At 31.6% G+C, this 24,222-nt stretch overlaps 1 long non-coding RNA gene across 1 annotated transcript; it reads left to right on the forward strand.

Annotated features, from left to right (window-relative positions):
* The first annotated feature begins 6,098 nt into the window (after positions 1-6,098).
* LOC143229150 (uncharacterized) lies at positions 6,099-13,606 on the forward strand. Its single transcript, XR_013015697.1, has 2 exons — positions 6,099-6,436; positions 13,098-13,606. It is a non-coding gene; the product is annotated as an uncharacterized LOC143229150 (long non-coding RNA).
* The last annotated feature ends 10,616 nt before the right edge of the window (positions 13,607-24,222 follow it).

The following is a 24,222-nucleotide window of genomic DNA, read 5'->3' on the forward strand; positions in this document are numbered from 1 at the left end:
TTACAACTGAACATTGTTACCTGAGATACTAATTAAACTACATGGTATTACAACTGAACATTGTTATCTGAGATACTTATTAAACAACATAGTATTACAACTGAACATTGTTATCTGAGATACGTATTATGTGCTTCTGTTTCTTTCGCCATAAATACTTATCACGTACAGTATAATTTTATTGACATTAGATCGTTAATTAAGATTTATGATTTCTAAGTCATCGCTGATTGCAGTTAAACCGTATTTTCTCCCGTCCATCTGTCTGCTTGAACAAAGTGTCATTAATATTAATGTTACTTGGATTTCTTATAGAAATTAATTTTCGCTTTTACTTTTCTTTGTATATTTTCCACTGTATTCTGTAAGATATTCAGATTAGATGTACCGACAGTTATTGAATGTACCAACAAACAGGTAGCCTGCACATACTAACTTAAACTAGCGTTTTGCTCTATTATTTGTTATGAATATTATTCATACTAAGCAGGACAAGTGAAATTTGTGAATTCTAGCAATAACTTAAAGTAATGTTTCACCCTATTTTTTGTTGTGACTGTTTTTCATTCTAGACAGGTCACGTTTTTGTTGTGTACGTAACATTGATATCCCAATAGAACAAGTGTTGAGTAGAACCTATTTTTCACCTATATAAATATTTTTTTGTGAACATAACTTTGACAACACAACACAACTAGCGTTAAGTGGAAGCTGTTCGTTATGTACACAAATATTTTGTTGTTTACACAACCTGGATATCACAGCACAAATAGCGTTAACTAAAACCTAAACGAACGTTTTTGGTTTGAACATGACATCGACATTTCAACACAGCTATCGTAAACTAGAACCTGTTCTTTATGTAATGAAACGCACCTAGTTTCTCCTAATAATGCATATAAAAATTTGCATCATGTTTTGAGTCAAAATTCAGGATATATACTGGAAAGAGATAACATGTTGTGCGCAAAATCCTTACATTATATATGCCAACTACAGTCGCCTACGCTAACATCCTATGACATAAACCGCAGTTGAAGGGTTAAGCCGTATAAATAACGATTTTAGTTTGTTTGTGAATTTCGCGCAAAGATACACGAGGGCTATCTTTGCTAGCCTTTCCTAATTTACTTTGTAAACATTCTAAATAAAATGTATTTTATTTGATTAATATAGCTTTACAAGCACTTCCGAAAACAATTTTTTCAATAGCTTCCAGGTGCCTACAATATTACAGGTTAATTTCATATCTCTGCAATGAACGAAGTGGTGCGGATAGAGTTTAAAATTTTTTTGCTTCCACTTTTTTAAGCTTTTGTTGGATGACTCATTGACGATTCATTTCTAGTTCTAGACCATCATACATGGCAGTTTAAAACTTATTAAAAACGTGGCTATTACAAGTAGAATTAAATACACATTGTACTTCTGATAGAGTAAAACATATGTCAATAATTACGTAACGAATGACGGAAATAAATTGTGTTACGCCTGTTGTATTTATTTGTTTTTCTGAATAGTAACTTTTATCTGATAAACTGGCGTGGAATTCTTAAATTAAGAGAACAATTAGTTAAGTTGATGTACATTTCGTAACTTACTATTAATAACTTTTCCCAGGAATTGTGGTGGTTTATAGTATTCAGATATTTATTTTGCAAGAGATGTACATGAAACCTTAGCCGGTCACACTGTAACACTTCTCGTCAATCGGCTAGATTGGCTTCTTGTTGGTAGCGGATGGATTGGTAGTGCGTTGTCTATTATTCTGGTTTCTCCCACTGTTTCTTAACGCACTTTCCACGTTTTGTACATCAGTTTCGATCGATTTTACAGCGTATAGTTTGATTCGCAAGAGTTCATGAATGCAACTTCGAAGAGTTTAACTGACATTTCTTTATAATGGATAGCATGTCCATGCAACTTTCTACATTATAGTAGAATTGGACGTTTTGTCCTAGCACTAGTATATATAGTTGCGACATCTTCTCGATATTTAATACACTCTTACATATTCACTTGAATTCAATCATGTGTCACTCATATCACTTTCATTCATTTGTCTATTCTTTGGTAGTATGCGTTTGTTTAGTTTCCATTTTATTCTATTAAACTTCAACTTGGTATAAAAAATTTGGACTGTTTGCAGCCAAATAATTTTGTTGAGTTCCTAGTATATTCCGTAGAATAAGAGAACAACGTTGTACGTTTCAAAATTACACTTAAGGTTCATTTCGTTAGCCTTTGACCTCACGTGCTTTTCCACATTGCTATTTTCAGTTGTTTACTATTATGTGTAACTCATTTCCACCTGCTTGATACTTTATCAGAAAGTATATTCTATTTAAAAACTTTCTTCTCTGTACCTATCAGTTTTAATGTACATTTTGTAGCTGTCTGAATAACGTTACTTGAATTATACGTGTGGATAACAACCACTGGAGAGAAATGAATATTTACTCATGGTTGGGGGTGCTTTTCATGAGGTGAAACTAATACATTTCTTGTTGACTCAAACTGTGTTAAAAAGAATCCGCTCCTAAAAACAAACTCGTACGAATTTTCAGTCAGTATGTTTTAACAAACATCGTGCAAGTCAAATTTGAATCTTCAAATAACTATGTTTCACACGAATAGCTGTTTTTTTATATAAATTATAAACAACGAAATTTTTTATGTACTTACTAAATGACAGTTTTTAGCCTTGTAGGATCAACTGTGTACAACTATACGTATTGTTCTTAGAGTTAAGCACATTTTTATTGAAATAGATGGTGTTTTCTAGAGAATGAAGTATTCAGAAGCTTACAGGATACAATTTAAGACGGAGGAAGCAAAAAACAAAAACAAAACGAGAAGATTTATCACCCGCAAGGGATCCTGGGATAAGTGAACGTCTATCATATAGTGTATTTTAAAACAAGTGTATTCCTATGAACAGTAGGCATCTACAGGTTAGGCCTTGTGAGGATAGCAAAGGATTTTTTTAATGTGAATATCTTTGCAGGCGTTACTGGGGTCTTCTTTGGTATTGCTAATTTCCCACGAGACAATGATCTCCTTTAAGAACTATGAAGAAACATTGGGATAAAAACCTGAACTCTTCCAAAAAGACAGTTTGTTGAATAAAACATTAAATTCTTAGTGTTTAGTTTAGCTCTGCTAAACACTCGGAATGCGTGTACCATATACAAAACTTAAAAAAAAGAGAAAAATTATGCTACACGTTTCATTCTCGCTCTGTTCTAAATTGCATAGATCTGCGGTAATGGTGAGGGTCTTAACCAACTTACCAGTGGGGTTTGTTGGTAAGATACGATATCATTCCCCAGGGAAGATGCCTTTGATTACTACTACGTTTTAAAAGTAACAGACTGAATATCTTGAAAGCCCCCTAACGGCTTTTAAGCACATTCGTGTTTGAAGCTATGATTTTAAGGATTTTCGTACTCAAGGAAAATTTCTTACAGTTTTCTTGTTTTTGGACCAAATTGTACTAGTAAGAACTCATTGATTACCGTAAAGTAAAAGATTATTCTGTGTGTCTACAGTTACGTTAAGATCCTAAATTTGTCAGTTTTAGTGTTAAGACAAAAATAAAGCAACAACTGTTTTTCAACACTTTCACTATCTACTTGTCTTACTTTTACTTTACACACTGATCTCTATTAATAGCTCTTCGGAATAAATTTTATGTAAAAAAACAACATCAACATATATTTGCTCTTTATAATTAATTTATATTCCAAGTATATATTCAGTAATCAATCATGTTGATCAGTTAAAATCTGGTCTCCCGCTGGGACAGCGGTAAGTCTTCGGTTTTACAGCGCTAAAATCATAGTTTCGATTCCCATCGGTGGACACAGCAGATAACCCGATGTGGCTTTGCTATCAGCAGAACACACGTATCTAGAATCTGACAAACTCTACCAAGTTTTTTTAATTCACTTCACTCAAACCTTCTTGTAATCTAGTTTGTTGTTGTCATTAATGGCCTGATCCAAATAGTTTAGTCGATTATCTAAGCTAATTGAATGTTTTGCCATGCACATGTTAAAATTGTTTTTTTTAACATTAGTCACATTTTGCAATGTAAAATTAAAACAGTATTCACTTCAAGTATCTCAAATCGATAAGTTTTGTTGAAATACCCTTTTATATATATGAATATTAGTGAATTGGACTTGTACTTTCCCATGCAACATTGTTGAAAGTATCTGTGGGTTATATAACACTTTTATTAATTTTCTTTTTACCTAGCTACATATCATTATGAGTTTCAGTTTAGGCTATACGAGTCACTTGAAGTCTGGTATGATTTTATAATATGATGTAGCACAAATGTATTTGCGTTAAAATTCCATTGAAATGATATTGCTAGTTAATTAATTTAACTTCATCTCAGCCATGAAACTCTGTTAGAATCCTGTTTAAATGATATAGTCATTTAACTAGTTTAGCTTCAACTCAGCTATCTCTGTGGGAAGTTTGTTTAAGTGATATAGGCATCTAACTAATTCAGCTTTTATTTTGCTATAAAATTATACTGGAATAATGTTTAGCTGACATAGTAAATTGACAAACTTAGCTTCTATTCAGCTATGCAACTCTGTGAAAATTCTTTTTAAATGATATAATCAGTTAACTAATTGAGCTTCTATTCTACCATACAACTCTATTAGAATTCCTTGTAAGTGATGCAATCATATATCTAACTTAGCTTCTATTCTACCATGCAAATGAAACTCTGATAGAATCCTGTTTATATGATATTTAAATAATTTAGTTTCTATTCAGCCATATAACTCTGTTGAAATTCCGTTTAAGTGATGTAATCATTTAATTAATTTAGTTTCTATTCAACTATGCAACTCTATTGGAATTCCCTTCAGGTTACGTAGTATTTAAACAAATTTCACGGTAGTCCGTCCAAGCAATTGTAATGAGATTTTCTTTACATTAAATGCCATCTATATTCATTTGCCTTCTATCCAGCTACCTGATGCTTATTTTACATTCAATCAGCAGAGCTAATCACTTAAAGCTACTTTATAAATATTTCTTACATTAAGTCAATTTGATCAACTGACCATTTTTGAGATTGTTTTAAACTAAGAATTAATAGATCATACAAAAAATCCATTAAGAAACACGAAAAGAAATAGGTTTTCAACCGACATTTACAGTTTTTCTCTTGGAAATGGTTGAACGTAGATTATATTCCATTACAGAATTTACAGAAAAACTTCTTCATCACACTTCAAATACTATAACGATGTAATTAGTACTTTTATAAACTCTGTATCTCGTTAAACACACTCAAATATCGAGTAGAACATCATAAATTATTTTATTGAAATTTGAAACCCAGAAAAGATGATTCAATCAGACGAACAATAGTACAAATTGCAAAGTTGGCTGATCAAAATATAATTCTTTTTAACATACCATTTACTCCATTAATTAAATGATGAGAGTAAAATGTACTAAAAAGTTTATCACAAATATTCATATACACATAGGCATCTACATTTAGCTCCAACTAATTCTTGTTCAGCCTGTGGGTGCCACGTGGCGGCAGCATTGTAATTAACTGCATGATGCAAACTTCGGTTGTGTGTGAAACAAGACTAAAATACCTTATTCTGTAGCTTTGTAACATGATCACCAATATTCACTTCGGGTGTTATAGGTTTTTATATTTCAGTAAAATATTGGCGTAGGATCAATGAAACTACTTTGTAACTCTAAAGAGTTTCACTAATGGTGTAAGAGGTTTCCATAGTAACATCAGAAACTTCAGGATAATAAATACTGTGAAACTTCAAAGAAAATAGTGTATTAATTGAACCTACTGTTAATTTATTCGACCATAAATTAACGCTTCAAAAAGCAATGTTGACTAAAATCGATGATTGAGATCATAACTCCGTAATGTGAACTATTAAAATTAACTTGCATTAATATGTGCTGTATATGACCACGTGAAAGTTAAGAATCATATGTGAGTTCCGAAAATTTGAAGTCCCGTAAGATGGCGCGCCTTGTTTCTACCAGAACGACGACTTTGGTTCTTTGATTGGAAGAAGCAGCTCGCCAGAGGTGCCATTCAATAACCAAGACCACGCCTAATAATTACCGCGTGACGTCGAGCAGGAGACTGCAACAGTTGCACTGCGTTTGTTGATGTAAGCAATAACTTAATCTAACATTGCGTTAGATCGTCCTTTTGAGACAGACCTAATTCGTCAAATTTCAAGAGGAAATGTCAGTTTTATAAGACGATATTTTAAGCTCATAATTACAGAACAGTTGTTTCAAGATCCATCAATTTTAAATTTTGCTATTTCGTGCACCTTCGATCGATCATGTCTGATGCTAAAAGGATGACAGATTCTATAATCTGCTAAATGTAATCCAGAAGAAGCAAAAGGTAATATAAGCATTGTGAAATAAATAATGATACTGACAACATTCTATATATATTTTACTACATTATATTTCGGTCTTATGATTATTTGTTTATTTCTTGTTAAGTGTATTTGCATTTCTTTTTTTAAAGAAAGCATTAAGTATGTGCAAAATACAACAATAATTAACAACAATAATTCTAGTTCTATATTTATTTTAATTCTAAAACTTGTGAATGGTAAACTTCATGAGCAGATTCTCTGACTTTGTTTGTGTTTAATACATAAAATAAGAGCTACTACAGTGTTTTTCAATATTTTTTACTGAAAAATAAAGAAAAAATAAACCTGTATTATCACGGATTAAATACATAAATGAAGGTTGATTGATGTTTAATGAAGAGATACTCTTATTTGCGACCATATGTGGGTAGTTTATGTCGCACGACTGAAATAAAATTTACTCAGAATATTTGATCATTTACATTGTCTTTAATTTGAGTTTTTAAACCGTTCTACGGTGAAAAGAAGTCCACACTCACGGAAAACAAATTCACAAAGCATCCATTGAGAAAATATATTATCAAATATTCTCTTTGTTTCTTTGAATCATGAAACAAGAAAATATTAATTATCATGCTGCCTTTGTCTGGTCATGGTGTTCAAGGATGTCGTTTTGCTGAGTGAGAAAATAATGTGTATATACATGATACATACATATACAAGTATGTTTTTACTAAGAACCTTAAATTACTTATAGTCAAATGGTATAAATAAGAGAATGTAGCACTTTGTAGCAGATGCTCTACAAATGTATTTGCTACACAACTTTCCTTGACAGTCTTTTCTTTAGACGTAAGTAAAACAACTATCAGGATGAGAAACTTATTTCCAAGCTTTCACATTATTAACCCATAATATCCCTGTTTAAGCGTAATAACCCTTAGGTTATTTTATTTAGTTTCATTCCCATCCTCCCTTAACCACACATACATGCAGCATGTAACAACTGGTATATAAGTAAGAACCTATAGATCTAACTCATACTTACCTTCCTAGTATTTAGCATAATACGATATTATTTGAACGTAAATATACTAAATTAATTCTCGAAGATATATAAATATATGAGTGTTTATATATTTCCTGTTTATACTTTAGCTGCTCTTAGTCCATTGTGTATTATAAATATTCCACACTTCATTAGATATTGCAAAATATTAAACAATACGTAAAGAACGCTTGTATATAAATATAAAAATTAAAATCTTATGCATCTTCATGTTGACGAAAACTAACTAGTAATGAATAAGGAATGTATTTTACATTTCAAATAAGCATCAAATACAGAAACATTTATACTGTTAATAGATGAGAAAATATCACTTTTATATGGGAAGAAAATATCAGAATATGCGTCTCATTAAGAACGTAGAAATGAGAAAAAATAATGGAGCGTCATTGTAACGATGGTACTGAAAATGTGAAATGTCAAAATGAATGCTTTTTGATAGATAAAGAAGATGAGATTACAGATACTGTTTATTTCATTTTAGAAAATGTATAAGCTATTGAATTGATATAATATTTAATGCGTAAAATATAGAGTAATTCTTTCTCTTATCTTGAAAACTGATAAAGATAACATACAAGTAACTGTAATGGATTATCTTCTAACAGACAAATATATACAACCAAGAGATATTTATATTTCATTATCAGAGTTTCAGAATTTGTACAGACTGTCTGCCAGATATCACAAAGTAATGTATACCAATAAGATATTTCCTGTATTTTAATTAAAGAGTTTTAGTTAAATTGTTTGTACACAAACACACACATAGACAAACACGCATAAATGGTGTTAAATAACAATATTTCTGATGACGAGAAACCCACTTAAAATAAAAATGTGTCTCAGAACTGGTATGGGTATTAACACTTATAGACAAGGAGAGAACAACGTTTCCACCTTCCTAGGTCATATTCAGGTTAAGAAAGAGAGAGTTTGAAAGTGACCGTTGGACACACGTCTTAGAAGCGAGAGTGTAAACAGGTACAGGATTGTAGGGGGCGTTGCAAGTGGATGTTAGGTTATTAATTAGTATAAGTATAAAGGTGTTCCTTTATATTAGTTTAATTTTGGTTTTATTTGTTGTATAAGTTGAGCTTCTAAGATTTTGCCTTTTTTATATTTGTTTTCCTACTTAATATCTGGGTGTTTTATATGGTTATGTTGTGTTTATTTGACCTGCAATGTTCAAAAACATGTGAAGGTGTTTTTTATGTTCTTTTTATCTAATTTCCATTTTTCTGCTTGTTTCTCCAATATATAAGTCGTGGCAGTTGTTGCATTGTGTTTTATAAATTATGTTGGTGTTGTGTTTGTCAGTGTAGTTTTACATAGTATGGACTTTAGTTTTGAACATGGTTTTTGAATAAACTTTTACTAAATAAGTTTTTACTAAATGTTGGCTATTTTTTCGCTGATGTCGGGAACATATGGTATGCAGCAATGTAAGGTTTTGCAGTTTGTTGTATCTTTGGATTTATTGTTGTTTGTTTGTTGTTAATCTAGGTGTGTGCGTATAATTTTTTGCACTGTTTATTGAGAAAATTTGTTGATGTTGATGAAGTGTTGTTTTATTTTGTTGATTTCATCGTTAATTTTATTGGGTGAGTACAGTTTTGTGGCTGTGTTTATTTGTTTTTTTAATATGTTGTGTTTTTGTTTTATCTCGTGTCCTGAGTACCATGGAATATATAATCTAGTATGGGCGATTTTTCTGCGTATTTCTCTTTTGAATTGTGTATCAGTTCTAGTGATCTTGAGGTTAAGTAATGCTACTTGATTAGTTTTCCTATTCACAGGTGAATTTGATGTTGGGATGTATCGAGTTAACGTGATTGAAAAAACACACCTTCACACGTTTTTTAACACTGCAAGTCAAATAAACACAACATAACCATATAAAACACCCAGATATTAAGTAGGAAAACAAATATAAAAAAGGCAAAATCTTAGAAGCTCTACTTATACAGCAAGTAAAACCAAAATTAAACTAATATAAGGGAACACCGTTATATCTATACTAATTAATAACCTAACATCTAACTGCAACGCCCCCTACAATCCTGTACCTGTTTACACTCTCGTCCCTAAGATATATGTCCGGCAACGGTCACTTTCAAACTCTCTCTTTCTTAACCCGAATATGACCTAGGAAGACAGAAACGTTGTTCTCTCCTGATCAATAAGTGTTAATACCCATACCATCCGTTCTGAAATACAAATAACAATAATATTTGGATTTTGCCTTTTCAATGCTGATATCTACATTTATAACTCTCATTTAGACAAATTACATTGTGAAGTGCTCAAGGTGTCTGTCAGTACTTATCGCTTGACACGTACTTCTTGATTTAGAGACATTTTGGATATATCTAATGTTGTATTGTAGTCCAAGCTGTTTGTCTGACAATACACACCTCTCCATCTTATATATCTAAAAATATAGGATCCTTCACACACAAAAAAGGCCCAACAAAGTATCTGAAACATGTGGTAACGTGATTATACTCTAGAAATCGTAAAATGTACTGGTTATTAGTAAATTTCATATAATGTAATGGTTATAGCATTTTTTGTACAATATTTTTCAACTGTGATATAAGTTTTGGTAAATCTAATAATTTAAGTCTTCTAATATAATATGTAATGTTACATCTAGTATTTAAATTATAAATTTTTCTGATAGTCAATACATCTTGGTTAAAGGTAACTAAACATCAATAATTCCATGGTATAGAAATGTGAATTAACCTGCAATTATAATATTAATACAGCTGGTCTGTGGAAACTATGCATCGAACTGTTTTGTATAGCTTACCGGCGTTCTCTTAAAATTAAACGAAACTCCAAAATAGGAGAACCAATTCACATGAGTTACTTTTACGTAGAAGTCTAGAGTTTCTGATATATTAAAATTTACTCATAGTTCCTGAAGAATTTCAATAAGAAATAATAAAACAAACCTTTTTTGAGCTCTAAGAAAAACGTCAAAAACAACATACATATCACCTGAGTTCGTCTATGGAAGTACTTACCGAAAATATAGCATTCGAACTAGGTATAGTGTATGTGAATGATAGTTTTTAAAAATACACCAAAAATAAGTGTTTTATTTTGTATTAGTTACAGGTAACTACCCTAAAATGTATGTGGAGCGTTTATTACAAATATAGCATCCAAGAATCTTAAAAGCATATGTTCTAGCTACAGTAAACATCTCTTACTAACAAACGTTTTACACTGTTTTATGTATGTGTAATATATGTTACTGGAAACAGCATACAAGAACATGTGTCGTATTTCATATTAGCAATTATCATTCATGCGTAATAGGTACTTATGTTACCTGTAGTTAATTAGTGTATAATGTTACTAGTATTTACTGAAAGTACAACATACAAACAACCAGAAGCCATGTGTTGTACCTCTTGCTACCCATAGTTAACTTGCGTATAATATTTGTGAAATTTACTGAAAAACATTTGATAAAAAAACCGTCTTATTGCATAATAAACATAAGTAATTACTGTGTAAATGTAAGCCTGTAATAGTTATTGAAAGCATAATATTATAAAAATTATTATCAATAATATAGCGTCTAAATACACTGAATCAGATATTTTTTACTTAGCAAATATCTATAATAATTTAATGTTAAATTATACCACGAACTGTTTGCAAAACGTAACTATTTAGCTTGAACACAACAGTGTTCTTCTGAAAACAGAAACATTGGAAAATAAAGGTAGCTAATGCACAAACCTGAAAGCCGTTAAGTAAAGGAATCGAATTTTTCTTAAAATGAACATTCACGTTAACATGTTGCTAAGGTAAGTTCCAGCAATTTCTGGTAATGAAAAGTAAACGTTTCCAACATATTTGTACATGAGCTACATCAAACACGAACTAAAACTTTAATCTATATGCAAGTTTGAACGTATTTCGCAAAGAAAATGCATATATTTAACAAAAATAAATGTTCAAGAAGTGAAAGCACGATATGTACACATAGCAGAAATACGTAGAAGAGAAATGATACTTAAACAAAAGAAACGTCAAATAAGCACGGATATTTGATATTGACTAAGTTTGTTTCTTCACGCTGAAGACATAAAGATTTGCTGTGTCACGCATCACGTGTGATTGTTTAATAATTTATTAGAATATGTATAATGTATACACACGTACATACTACTATATATATATATATAAATATATTGCATATATATGAATCTTCAATTCTTGTAATAGGAGAACCGCATTTTTAAGGTGTTAATAATAACTTTTATAAATGTTTTATTTTTAGGAACGTTTTGGTATAAATTTTTGATTGAGTGTTACAGATTGAATAATGGGTTATTTTTACTCACATTTACAAACTGATCAACGATTTATTGATATATTCATCTCTACTTACAATAATAGTGGCGAAGACACCATTATTTATTAAAGTAATAACCATAATTTGTTTTAAAACAGCTATTGTATTGTGATAGTCTTGACTAGTAAATTTACACTTTCATGACTATATATATGGTGTTTTGAGTTCATTTTACTTCACCATATATATATATATATATTTATGTATAATATTGATTAGAGAATTCGGCGAAATGTCATAACATTATTCACATGTTTAAATTAAGTTAAGCTAACACATGTTGAAGTAAAATGTATTGAAGACACCATAGATATTATAGACACTTCACAATTATATATGGCCCAATGCCTATAATCTGCGATATTCTTTTTCAGAGATCGGGCACAGGACAGACAAAACTTTCGGCGCCTGTCCTGTGAAAGTGGGTTTTCTCGGGGCACTCCTCGTTTCTCCCCACAGCAAAATCTTAGGCATTGGATTTTTAGATCCCAGCACAGGCAACTTTTTTGCCAGACCATGAGTCGGGTGGTTTGATTTCATGTTCATATTTACTTTGACTTCTTCCTTTCGGGACCCCCCCTCTCCGGTGCTGCCTTTGCCTCGGTCTAGATAACATTAAGAATGACCTCCTTCACCCCCCCCCCCAAAAAAAAAGAGTCAAAAATTATTTAATAAATAAATAAAACTCAACCTAATAACCTTTCACGAAAGGTGATGAAGAGGAACTACAACGTTCCTGAACACCCCAGTTGGAGAGAGAATTCTTCTGATTTCTCTCTCTCTAAACTAAACCCCTGCCACGTTAGTTTGCGTTTGCGTCTGTTGATGATTTTTTTATAGACGTTCACACAATCAAATAATTCATTAGTTATCTTTTGTTACAAAATTTCCTTTTAATTTTACCTCTGGTAAAAAAAAAACAAAACTAACATTTTATGATTATAAGGTTTCTAGAAGTTTATTCGTAACGTCAAAGTGTTCTAATATTGCCCCATTTAACATAGTTTTAGTAGATTGCAGCGCCAGGTTAACTATAATGTTGTTTGTACGACTTTCCTAATAATATACAGCCTTTTTGTGTTTCATTCTATTTGGATATGAGTGTTTCTTTTATATATAATCTTATATACACTGTAATTTATTTTTCAGACTACAGTACAGACAGATAAATGAACTATTCGTTTTTTTAATGTTGTTGTTAAAGAAAAGTTTGTTTGTTTTTTTCACAAAGGTACAGAAGATCCATGTGCATGTAGCTGCTCCCAACTTTGGGTTAATGAACTAAATGGAATGAAGCTCATCAACAGCACCCACCATCTACTTTTGGGGTATTTGTAGCTGACCTAATAGTGAGATTTGACTGCCATCATTATAGGACTCTAACGATCAGAAAGTACAGAGCAAGTTTTAGCGGGAACATTATGCGAACACAAACCCTCAGATTCGCAGTTCGAGTACGCTAACCATCAATTCCACCCTACTCTTATGTTCACTTATTTCGTTTTCTTTAAGATATTACTTTCGCTTCAACTTCGTCGAGACATTTTTTTGCCCGTTAGTTGATAAATATTAAATTTCACAACAGCTATTTACACTTCGTATTTTTTACTGTACCCATGACACAGACTGAACCCTAACGCTAACTACCGGTGGGCCAAGCCACACTTTGGTTATACTTCTTTCATCTTTTTATTTTGATTGTTGTACTGCTTAATATTAAATTTTTCTATTCTTCTGGTATGAGTGGAGTAAACATCCCAGTAGAGATTTCCATAAACAAGAATACACAAAATGTTTGTACTCGCAACTTACCCTATAAATATACGTTCAACAGGTAATTTTTAAAGTAGTCGAATCAATACAAAGTTTTATCAGATTTATCCAAGCTGATCAGTAGTGTTATGGTCTAGATTGAAATGTAATGTAATTAATAAATATAATAATTTCTATTATCTAAATAAAATATCTGAGTATAAACATAATAGAATTCTGTCCCAGTGATCTGTTACTACAGTAACAGTAACTAAAGTAATCTTTAGTTCAGTTTAGTGATGAATTATCCGACGTGCTTTAATATATAAATTATGGTATGGGTGAATAATAAGAAAGAGAGAGAAATATCATGTAGTTAAAGTTTCATCCTCATGACGTTTATTAGGAAATTTATTGTGTGTACGAACATATAGAACAAAACACATACGCACACATTAAGGACAATTTTTTCGAATACATTAAAACATTTAAATTACTGAAAAATTGTGAGCTTGATTATTAGTGCAACACACTATTTAAAACAAATATTATTTTTTTACAATACTTAGGTTTTTAATTTACACCTAATAAAATTTAGACAGGGTGACGAATGTTCCAGTACTAGAAACACAGAATTACGATCCAAACATGACCAAGTCCTTCATCTCTAATCGTCTAGTGTATTCACTGCTGTCGCCTCACGCAATCCATGCGGACGTAGATTGAATAACAATGACCTTACAAATAAACGAGATACAAGTAATTATACTTTTTTTTTTTACACACACATCAGAATACAAGTGTAGGGTGCGTGATATGATGCCAGAAGCTAACGCCCACGACTTGTCGGCAGATGGCATCCCATAAGCCACGCCCGTCCCAGTTGCACAAATTTAAGGGCGTGGGTCAGGCGGTCATTGGCGTGATCTGTGGTCTTTTAAATTCGTGGCTTATATCACATACTTGTTTGGTATATTGATCAGATATTATTCCGTACGTTTTCGTGAAGAGTGTTAATTAAAGGAACAAGTAGAGTTGAGACATGGGCTACTTAACAACCAGAAAACTGGAACTGATGTATAGACAAATGGATATGCTGACTTTGTAAAGAAAGGATGTGCATACGGTACGGAATAATCCAGATGAGTCAACATTAAATGTGTCATTTTTACAGAAGAAGTTCAAAAGTATCTACATAGATAATGGGAATATAGAAACATTATTCGATTTATAATATATTTCGTATTATATAATCAGGTATGGTACAAATTATTTGTAGAAACCGCAACACATTAGTAGAGGAGTGCAAAAGTGGGAAAGAAAACTAAGAACCCTCTTAATTTTCTCTAGTTCCCACTAGCCATAAATAACGGTGACTTGGAAGTTCAGGACAGTACTCCCACTTGTCATACATGAAGATGACTAACACGTTCATGACAGTATTTCCATTTGTCATAATTAACGATGACTAACAAGTTCAAGACAGTATTCTCACGTGTCACACATGAAGATAACTAACAAGTTCAGGACAGTATTCCTATTTGTCATAATTAACGATAACTAACAAGTTCAGGACAATATTCCTACTTAACATACATAACGATAACCAACAAGTTCAGGACAGTATTCCTAATTGTCATAATTAACGATAACTAACAAGTTCAGGACAGTATTCCCACTTGTCATACATAACGATGACTAACAAGTTCAGGACAGTATTCCCACTTGTCATACATAACGATGACTAACAAGTTCAGTACAGTATTCCCACTTGTCATACATAACGATGACTAACAAGTTCAGGACAGAGTTCCCACTTCTCATACTTAACAATGACTAACAAGTTCAGGACATTATTCTCACTTGTCATACATGAAGATGAGTAACAAGTTCAAGACGGTATTCTCACTTGCCATACATGAAAATGACTAACAAGTTCAAGACAGTATTCCCTTTTGTCATACTTAACGAAAACTAACATCTTATATTTTAAGATTTTGTCGTTATAGGTATTAACACGATAAGCATTAAACCAGACTTTAAATTATATGAAATCATGATCGTTACAGGAATGGTAATTAAGTAAACTTTTAAGATTTGCTGCATAGTCTTAAACCATTGAAAACGTCTTTATAACATACTCTGTAGAGCATGTTTCACTTTACTTTAATCCACCGTTTTGAAATCTTAATAAATGCAGTAAACCATTTTATAATAAAAATAAGGTAACATTTCCATAATACCTTTACCTCAATTGCTTCTGCAGAAATAAATGTTTTGATCTTATTGTAACGATTGTGCTTCATGACGTTTTACAGAATAATTAGAAATAAAATCAGTTTTGGAAGTGTAATTTCTTTTCAACCCTTCACATACTTAGATATTTATTTATCAAATTAAGACTGAAAAACACTATCTTAACAAAATTGCCAGAGCACTGTCACATAGCAGTAATATTTGACGAATAGTTCTTTTGTTTGTGTTTTGTTGTTTTTTTTTCATTTCGCGCAAAGGTACTCGAGGACTATCTGCGCTAGCCGTCCCTAATTTAGAAGTGTAAGACTAGAGGAAAGGCAGCTAGTCATCACCACCCACCGCCAACTCTTGGGCTACTCTTTTATCAACGAATAGTGGATAACGCCCCCACGGCTGAAAGGGCGATCATATTTGGTGCGACGGGGATTCGAATCCGCGATCCTCAGATTACGAGCCGAACGCCTTAACCTACCTGGCCATGCCTGGCCACTTGTTCTTTTGTACAACCATTTAGTACTTTCAACAAATCGAAGGAGAAATATTTTCGCTTAACAATTCTGTATTTTAGACTTTAACGTAGTTTAACATTTTACTTTCTAAGTCTTACAAAGTACGAGTGGGGAGAACTCAAGTAAACAACTAGATATATTTAAATCTAGGAAATATGTAAAAAGCAAAAAATACGAAACCAACTACTATAACCGACGTTTAGAAAGTATCAGAGATTTGTTTTACAAATGAAGAAAAATAAATCCAGGCTTTATTAAGCAATCGGTGGTAAGAACTGATAGCACGTACTATATTCACAGAGTACTATATCAGTCAATCTACGTATTTTCTCATTACTTATTTAATCATTACATGCATAGTATAATGCAAACGTATCATTTGATTATTCGACTGAATACAATTAAACATATAAACTCATTTGGAAATTTAAAAACAAAAGTGACTGGATTATCCTTAGAATTCTTCGCTCAGTCGTTTTCTCTGATAAACTATTAGTTAATACACTAAATGATATTCTACAAACTTTGCCAGCATATCACGCTCTACGGTTCCACAGAAAGTATATGATAATGATCAATAAAAAGTGGAAGCGAAAGCGTGGTGCGTGACACGAGCCTTGCGCAGGTGGGTTCATGAAAGTGACTAATCACCTGAGTGTATTTCAATGATGAAACTGATCACGATTAGGAATAACGAGATTGCTCTTGTGTTCGAACATGGAACTGCTTTTGAATGGGTACGTTCGATTTTCAACAACCTATATGCTTTCATAGCCACACTAACGATATGCATGTATCACTTGGTCAATTGGGAGTTGTTGATGATTCGTCTTTACAACATTTTTAAAGATCTAAATACAAAGAATATTCTACATGTCCGAAACAAGCTTAGTGTAATACTTCTAAATGAAATGTTGTATTGAAAACGTATCAAGAGTATCACGAAACAATGAAATATTTAGGTATGTATAAGCTATATTGAATTTATACAGTGAATTAACATTTCCGGTGCAAATATATCATATCTCAAAATACATCTATCAGAAAAAAAAAGCCTACACTCAGTAATGTGAATAGTATTGAATGAAATTATTTTGTATTATTTTTATTAAGTTTTTTAAGATTTAAAAAGGTACTTTGTGTAAGACTATTTTTGTCATACAATTTTAAAGTACACTGAGAAATATTTACGATGTTTCTGGAGAAAGAAACGTACATATTTTTATAACCAATTTGTACTGAATGAATTCATCAGGATAATTGAACATTCAGTGTAAGACACTTATTTGTGACCACTGTTGTATTCTGTTCGTTTTGAATATCATGAAGTTATAATTGTCACTAAGACATTACTAACAATTTTTTTGCACTAGAAACGACTTTGAATCTCTTAGTTATGGACAACAAAAATTGATTAACTAGAAAAACGAATAATATAAAATTTAGATACAACTGAGAATTCTCGAGAAAAGATAGAATTTGTCACATAACATAAGATTGTGAACTGGAGACAACAGAGAATTTGTTAACTCAAAAGAGCGCAAAATCTGTCAACTATGAAAAAGGAAGAATCTCTCAGTTACAGGTTTCAAAATGTGTCAACCAGGGACAACAAACAGTTTGTTAACTAAGGACACTTCAAAACCTATCAACTACGGAAAAAAGTAAGATGTCAACTGAAGATGACAAAAAAGTTCTAAACTAGAGACAACAAGAATTAAACTAAAAATAACCTGTGAAACTAAGGGGAACACAGAGCCTGACAGCTGTGGAGAACCACTAACAACCATAATTTGAAAAAAGAAAAAGAAACTCAGTTTTAAATAATTAAAGACAGGAAATATGTATGAGTAAATTCAGAACCTATTAATTAAAGGATTTATGAATTAAAAAACAACGTATTCTCAAATCCAAAGTCAACAATGCAACATAGTTTTTTTCAGTAAATATAACATTACTTTACATGTAGTTCTAACTTTTGGTACGTATTAAATGAATTAAATTTGTAAAATAATTTTAAATGTCTTGATTTCATTTTATTCACTCATTCAGTAAAGTGCAATTACATTCAGAGTCCTAAGAAGAAAACTGAAGAGAGTTTTTATTTTCTGGCTTATGTATATAGAGACATGCATAAAATAAAAAACGAGAGTCGAAAAACAGTTTGTAATAGTTTCTGTATTCCCTTCTCTACAGTCACATCAAACAGAAGGTGTTGATCCTACGAAGATAGACTAACATTAGGTGAAGATACTATAGAATTGAACGTAAAAATGTCTTGTACGCACCATTAGTTGCTTTAGTTTCTCTTGTCGTTTCTATGGATACGACCCACGTGGGATGGGGAAACGTTCTAAAAACTTCGAACCATTCATATAATTTGTTGGAAATGTCAGTAAACGGCCCTTTCCTCAGATTATCGTCGCTTGTAATAGGACTGTATCGTGCCTTAGTAATATCTTTTAAACCCCTTTATTTTAAGTTATATTTTATTTTAATATTCAGGACAAATGATACTCTTGTTTTCTTGTTTAAAAATATTAATGATTGCAAGGTCTGACCAGAAAAATACGAATGTGGTCAATTTGTTAAGTCACTAAACAAAGTTAAAGTATTACTTTATTATTGTTGAAACATTATTATTATAAAATAGATTTACATACAAAAAAGTGATTGAACAAGATTATTAGAACAACAGATTATATTGCCCAGTGAAAATAAACAGCAATTAAAAGCATTAACAAAAAGATTAATTTAAGTAATAGGTAACATTATGAAACGTATTATATAATAGGTAACATTATGAAACGTATTATGTAATAGGTAACATTATGAAACGTATTTTAACAATCATTATGTTACATTATCTCTCATTTCATTTTAAAATTTTCTTAAGATTTTTAAACTAGCATCATTAAAGACAAGGTATACAGAAACAAACTCGTTTCGCTTTCACTAGCATAAGTTATGCAAGGTGTTTAGCCCAATAAAGACAACTCTTGATCTCTAGTTTACCTTTAAGTCTTCTTAATGGACTATTGGCAAGATGGGAAACATCATTTTGGAAAATAACAAGAGTTTTATTACACTTCAGTTCATTCAAATTAAATCTTCGTTCCGGTTTAGTTTCAATTAGAATTCACGTTCCTATACCCTTGAAATCCTTAATGGAATCAACTCTTTCGCCTGGACGAAGCGAAAAGCAGGTAAATCACAAGGGAATACCGGAAAAGACAGCTTCTTAAACCTATTATCTTGCTGGAATGTTAGGCATCCCCAGAGACTATAGCCCATTAACTTTGGGAACGTTCTATTCTAGGTATTAGAATTAATAATGTTTTGTAAGCCTCGGTAAAGAAGACAAATACATAAACATATATCATAAAACAGTCACATGTGTGAAGACAAACTTGGCATTCTCTGTAGTTTCTTTCAATCCTATATAGTAAAATATCCCTTTAACATAGTTAATCAACACGGTAGGTAGATAGATATACTCCATAGTTTTAACGTAATATTTATTGACTTAAAGAAACAAAACTGTTAGATCAAAATTTAATCACTTCTTTTCAAACACGCTATGATGAAAAATTTAAAGAACACGTTAATGGAGGAATTGTGACAAAATATAATATCTAACTTAAGACAAGGAGTTAAAAAGGATTTGAGGCACTGTGGTTAAAAACTTGAAGTAACTGTAATGAAATAATTGAGAAAATCACAATAAAATGTAAATAATTTGAAATACGTTGTGAAACATTGTAATGAAAAATTTGAAAATTACAAATACGTGTGTGTTTTCTTATAGCAAAGCCACATCAGGCTGTCTTCTGTGTTCACCGAAAAGAAACGAACCCTTGATTTTGGCGTTAAAATTCCGAAGACTTACCGCTGATCCAGGGGGAGACTCACAAATGTGTCATTAAAGGTTTGACACACATCTTTCTTTTTTATACATCGAAAAGTAATGGTAATTCCAACAGCCAAGTTATATATAAACTTATTTGGTGGAGAACAACTCAAGACCTTCTACATGTCGCGGATAGTCTTGCTGTTTTTAGCAAGAAGCACCGCCCATCTTTAATGTGCATTTCGAAATTAGTAATATAGTTAAAAGTGAAAAATAATTAAATATCTGTCATATAGTGAGAGAAGTAATTCACCAAAATAAGGCAGAAAAGTAATTTTCGCTTTCATTTCGTGTTTTCCAACAAATGAGGTGACGTTATAATAGGGAAAATCCAGCTTTGTACGACATTTCACTGTTTGGTAACAACATACTAACCAATTGAGTGTGACAATGTGACGTTTGCGTCGTTTATACTCGACTGTTTATTCATTTTTGGGAAAGGAGTATTCACTAACAACCCCCTCCAAAAAACAAGAACAAAAAACTGTGTGGTCTTAGGTAATATCGAATTTGCAACACACTGTATGTCACAATGTGACCTTAATGACCGCGATACACTTTAGGTTATACACAAATCATATGTTTCTAACACTTCCCTCACAACTGCATAATGTGGATTTGTTTCAAAAGAAAGCCGAAAGTCAGCATCTTCATAAAAGATGGTCATTAACACACGAAATATACTCTATGATTGGTTAATCTAGGATTTGATAGACAATGGTAAAACAACAATTTAAAAGACACAGTTTATACAGCTTTGTAACCTCTTGTTATTATAGTTGTGCAACAAAGTTAAAACTATAACTCTTGTTTTCATGTGCTGGAATTAAACACCGAATTTAAGATTGAAGAAACAAGGGAAACCTTTCTGGCATCCACCAAACAATAATAGACACAAATTTATAATAACAATTAAATGTAGTGGTATATTAAAATGTTTTCTCAACTGGTAATTCCTACTTAGCCAGTGTGCCTCATATGTCCATGATATGGCTGTTTATATATATAAAGTGGTATTTCATCACATTGACAGCGTTTTTGTTATATATATTAATTATACACCCAGTGACGACGTCTGTCTTATATTATTTGCAACAATAAAACCTGTATTACTAATAAATGACCCATAATTAACGTGCCAGACCGTAAATCCAGGAGTCTATGACTTATGTGATGTTGTTCTGAAACAAAAATCACGTTGTGACTTTTTGAGTCGAGGGTTCATTATATGAGTGATGGTAAATATTACTGTTCTTTCAAAGCATCCAAAAAACTGTTGATCAACAGTTTAGTTGCCTTCCATCTAGTTTGTCAGCTCAAAATTAGGAACATCTAGCACAAATATCGAACGAATATTCAACACAAACAAATACATCATAGTAGTAATGGTCTGTGTGATATTCAAATTACCTTATCATTCCTGTATATTTAAATACAATCATTTTGCTACTAACTGTCACTTTATTTTTTACACTAATGACTTCCTATATATGTATATATATACATATGCATAGCTGTAACGTTAGTTATTGTGTTATTAATAAAAACGTCAGTTTTATATACAATAACTAGTCAAATCATTAGCCACATAATATAATAGCAGGTCTTTTATTACAGTGATAAACAAGTTTTGGTGCGATCAAACACGACCCCAAAATAAATTGCAAATAATATAAATGCTTTGGATTATTGAAATGTTCACTTGAAAGATTGCTATTTTTCATCAGGGATGAAATACAGTATTTAGGGGTGGATATAATATGAAAGAATCTTTCAGTATATATTTGATGTTTTTTGTTTTTTTTACATGAGTCACAAAACTTGTTCCTACAACATGAACATTCTCCGTTCATTTTCACTACCTTCAGCACTTTATAATATTGGAAGATTCAAGCACGAGTCTAGTTTTTACGTAATATTTTTCATATTCATATTATGAGAGAGTAGAAAATAGTTGAAACACAATTTACTCGACTTCGTTTACACTTCCAATAATTCTGTCGTTCCAAGTTTGTGATCCAGATGACAATAAAGTTGTTTCTCTCGATTTATGTTTGAGAGAAGAGGTCTTAGGACCAGTATTTGGTTGCAATGTTTTTGGTTAGTACGGCCGTAAAAGGTTTACTATTTACTACTGTTAAATGAACTGGTAAACTGGGATAGGTTCTACCGCCGGTTCCACTTCAGAAACTATTTTCATATTTTTTATCAGTTTCTCTTCAACAGTTGATGGCCACAATTTTTTTGTACCAGATATGTTTCCTTTCGATTGAAATACTGATACACTCTGAGAACAAATGTCTTTAACAACTTCCAAAGAAGACAATTTATAATGTTGGAGTCGCAGAAATCCTTGCACTAACACTATAACCTGCAGAGTAGCCATTGTACGGATGCATTTATACGATTCACGTTCATACTTGAATTGTCACATGATCACGGTATTTTGCATTGTTCAAATAAATCAATATATTACAAACATGTATTTAGATGTCTTTATAATGGTCCATCAGGGTAGTGTTTTGTCGTCTCTTGGATATTGATCTATGTCGTAATGCACAACGTTCATACGGGAAAGACAAATATACATGGGTGTATTTTTATCTTTTACGACTGAGCATTGTTGCAATGAATTACAGAAAATATTTCTGACTATATATATGTACATGCAGTATATTTGATTTACCAAAAATAGTGTACTCCTTGTAACGATGTTTCAGAAACTTTTAAAGTGTATTTGATCTTACTTTTGCCATTGTTTTAAATGTTTCAAATTAGTTTATTCTTAACAAAAATTTTTGGTTTGATTCAGTTAAATCAAAGCGTCATTATGAGTTAATCTCCCCAAGATTCAGAAAGACTTGAATGGAATTTAAAAGAAAAACACTTCTTAACCAATTGCAAAATGGAAAATGCATCAATACTTGCTTATATAACTTCCACTCCTATTTAAACATTAAAAACTAAGAGTGAAAACATATCTTGAAAACTGAAAACATTTTAATATTTTTATTTCGTTCATGAACAATTAAGTTTAAAGCAGTTGTTTCTTTACGAAACATAACGAGTTATTCTATAGCTAATAATATGAAATAACATAATTTGAGATATCAAAGATAAAGTAGATAATATCGTAAAAACTTTAGTATGGTTTAGTTAAAGCTGTCACAAATGAGCTGCAATATTTCTAAATCGTTATTTTCCCAACCAATATTTTCGTCATTCTGATTAATTAAATATTTTCGTCATGATTCTTATGATATCTTCTTTAAGATGCTTGTACGTAAATTGAATATTTCCAACAGGACAGGTTTTATTCAAAGCAAAAAGGGAACTACTTATTTTGATATTTTAAGACTTCCTTCATTTTCCAGTTTCACTTATGAAAAGATAAGTTGCCACACGCAAGTTTATATGATTGAAGTACGTTAATCAAAGGTATCTTTCTTTGTTAGCGTAAAACATTAACGTTATTCTGCCATTAGCAGTTAAGCAAAACCAAGCCTCAGCATTTAATGATGGAGTTGGAAACTAGATAAAGGCAATGTAAGAGAGATATTCGTAGAGAAGGAAGAGATATCTTCAAGAATTGAAGAGAGTACGCTTTTGCCCAGAAATGAAGACTTAATGAAGGGTGTAACCACAGGTTCGTATGATAGTCAAACAAGCATGGTGAGATAAAAGCCACCTCAACGAGAATTTACTTCATTTCATCTCGATTTTCTATTTTTTGTGTGTTATAAAACCAAGGAGATGGCAACTGTTTTATTTAATTCTTAATTATAACCCTATTTTTCTCAATCTTTAAAATCATTAGAGTAGTTATGGTACTTTATAAAAGAATGCAGAGCCATGGTTTGGTAATAATCGGTGATAACAACGTACAAAATACAAACAGTCTCGTCTACTATAAGTTATAATAAAGAAGT

Source organism: Tachypleus tridentatus, chromosome 10 (assembly GCF_004210375.1).
Source record: "Tachypleus tridentatus isolate NWPU-2018 chromosome 10, ASM421037v1, whole genome shotgun sequence".
Classification (NCBI taxonomy): Eukaryota; Metazoa; Arthropoda; class Merostomata; order Xiphosura; family Limulidae; genus Tachypleus; species Tachypleus tridentatus.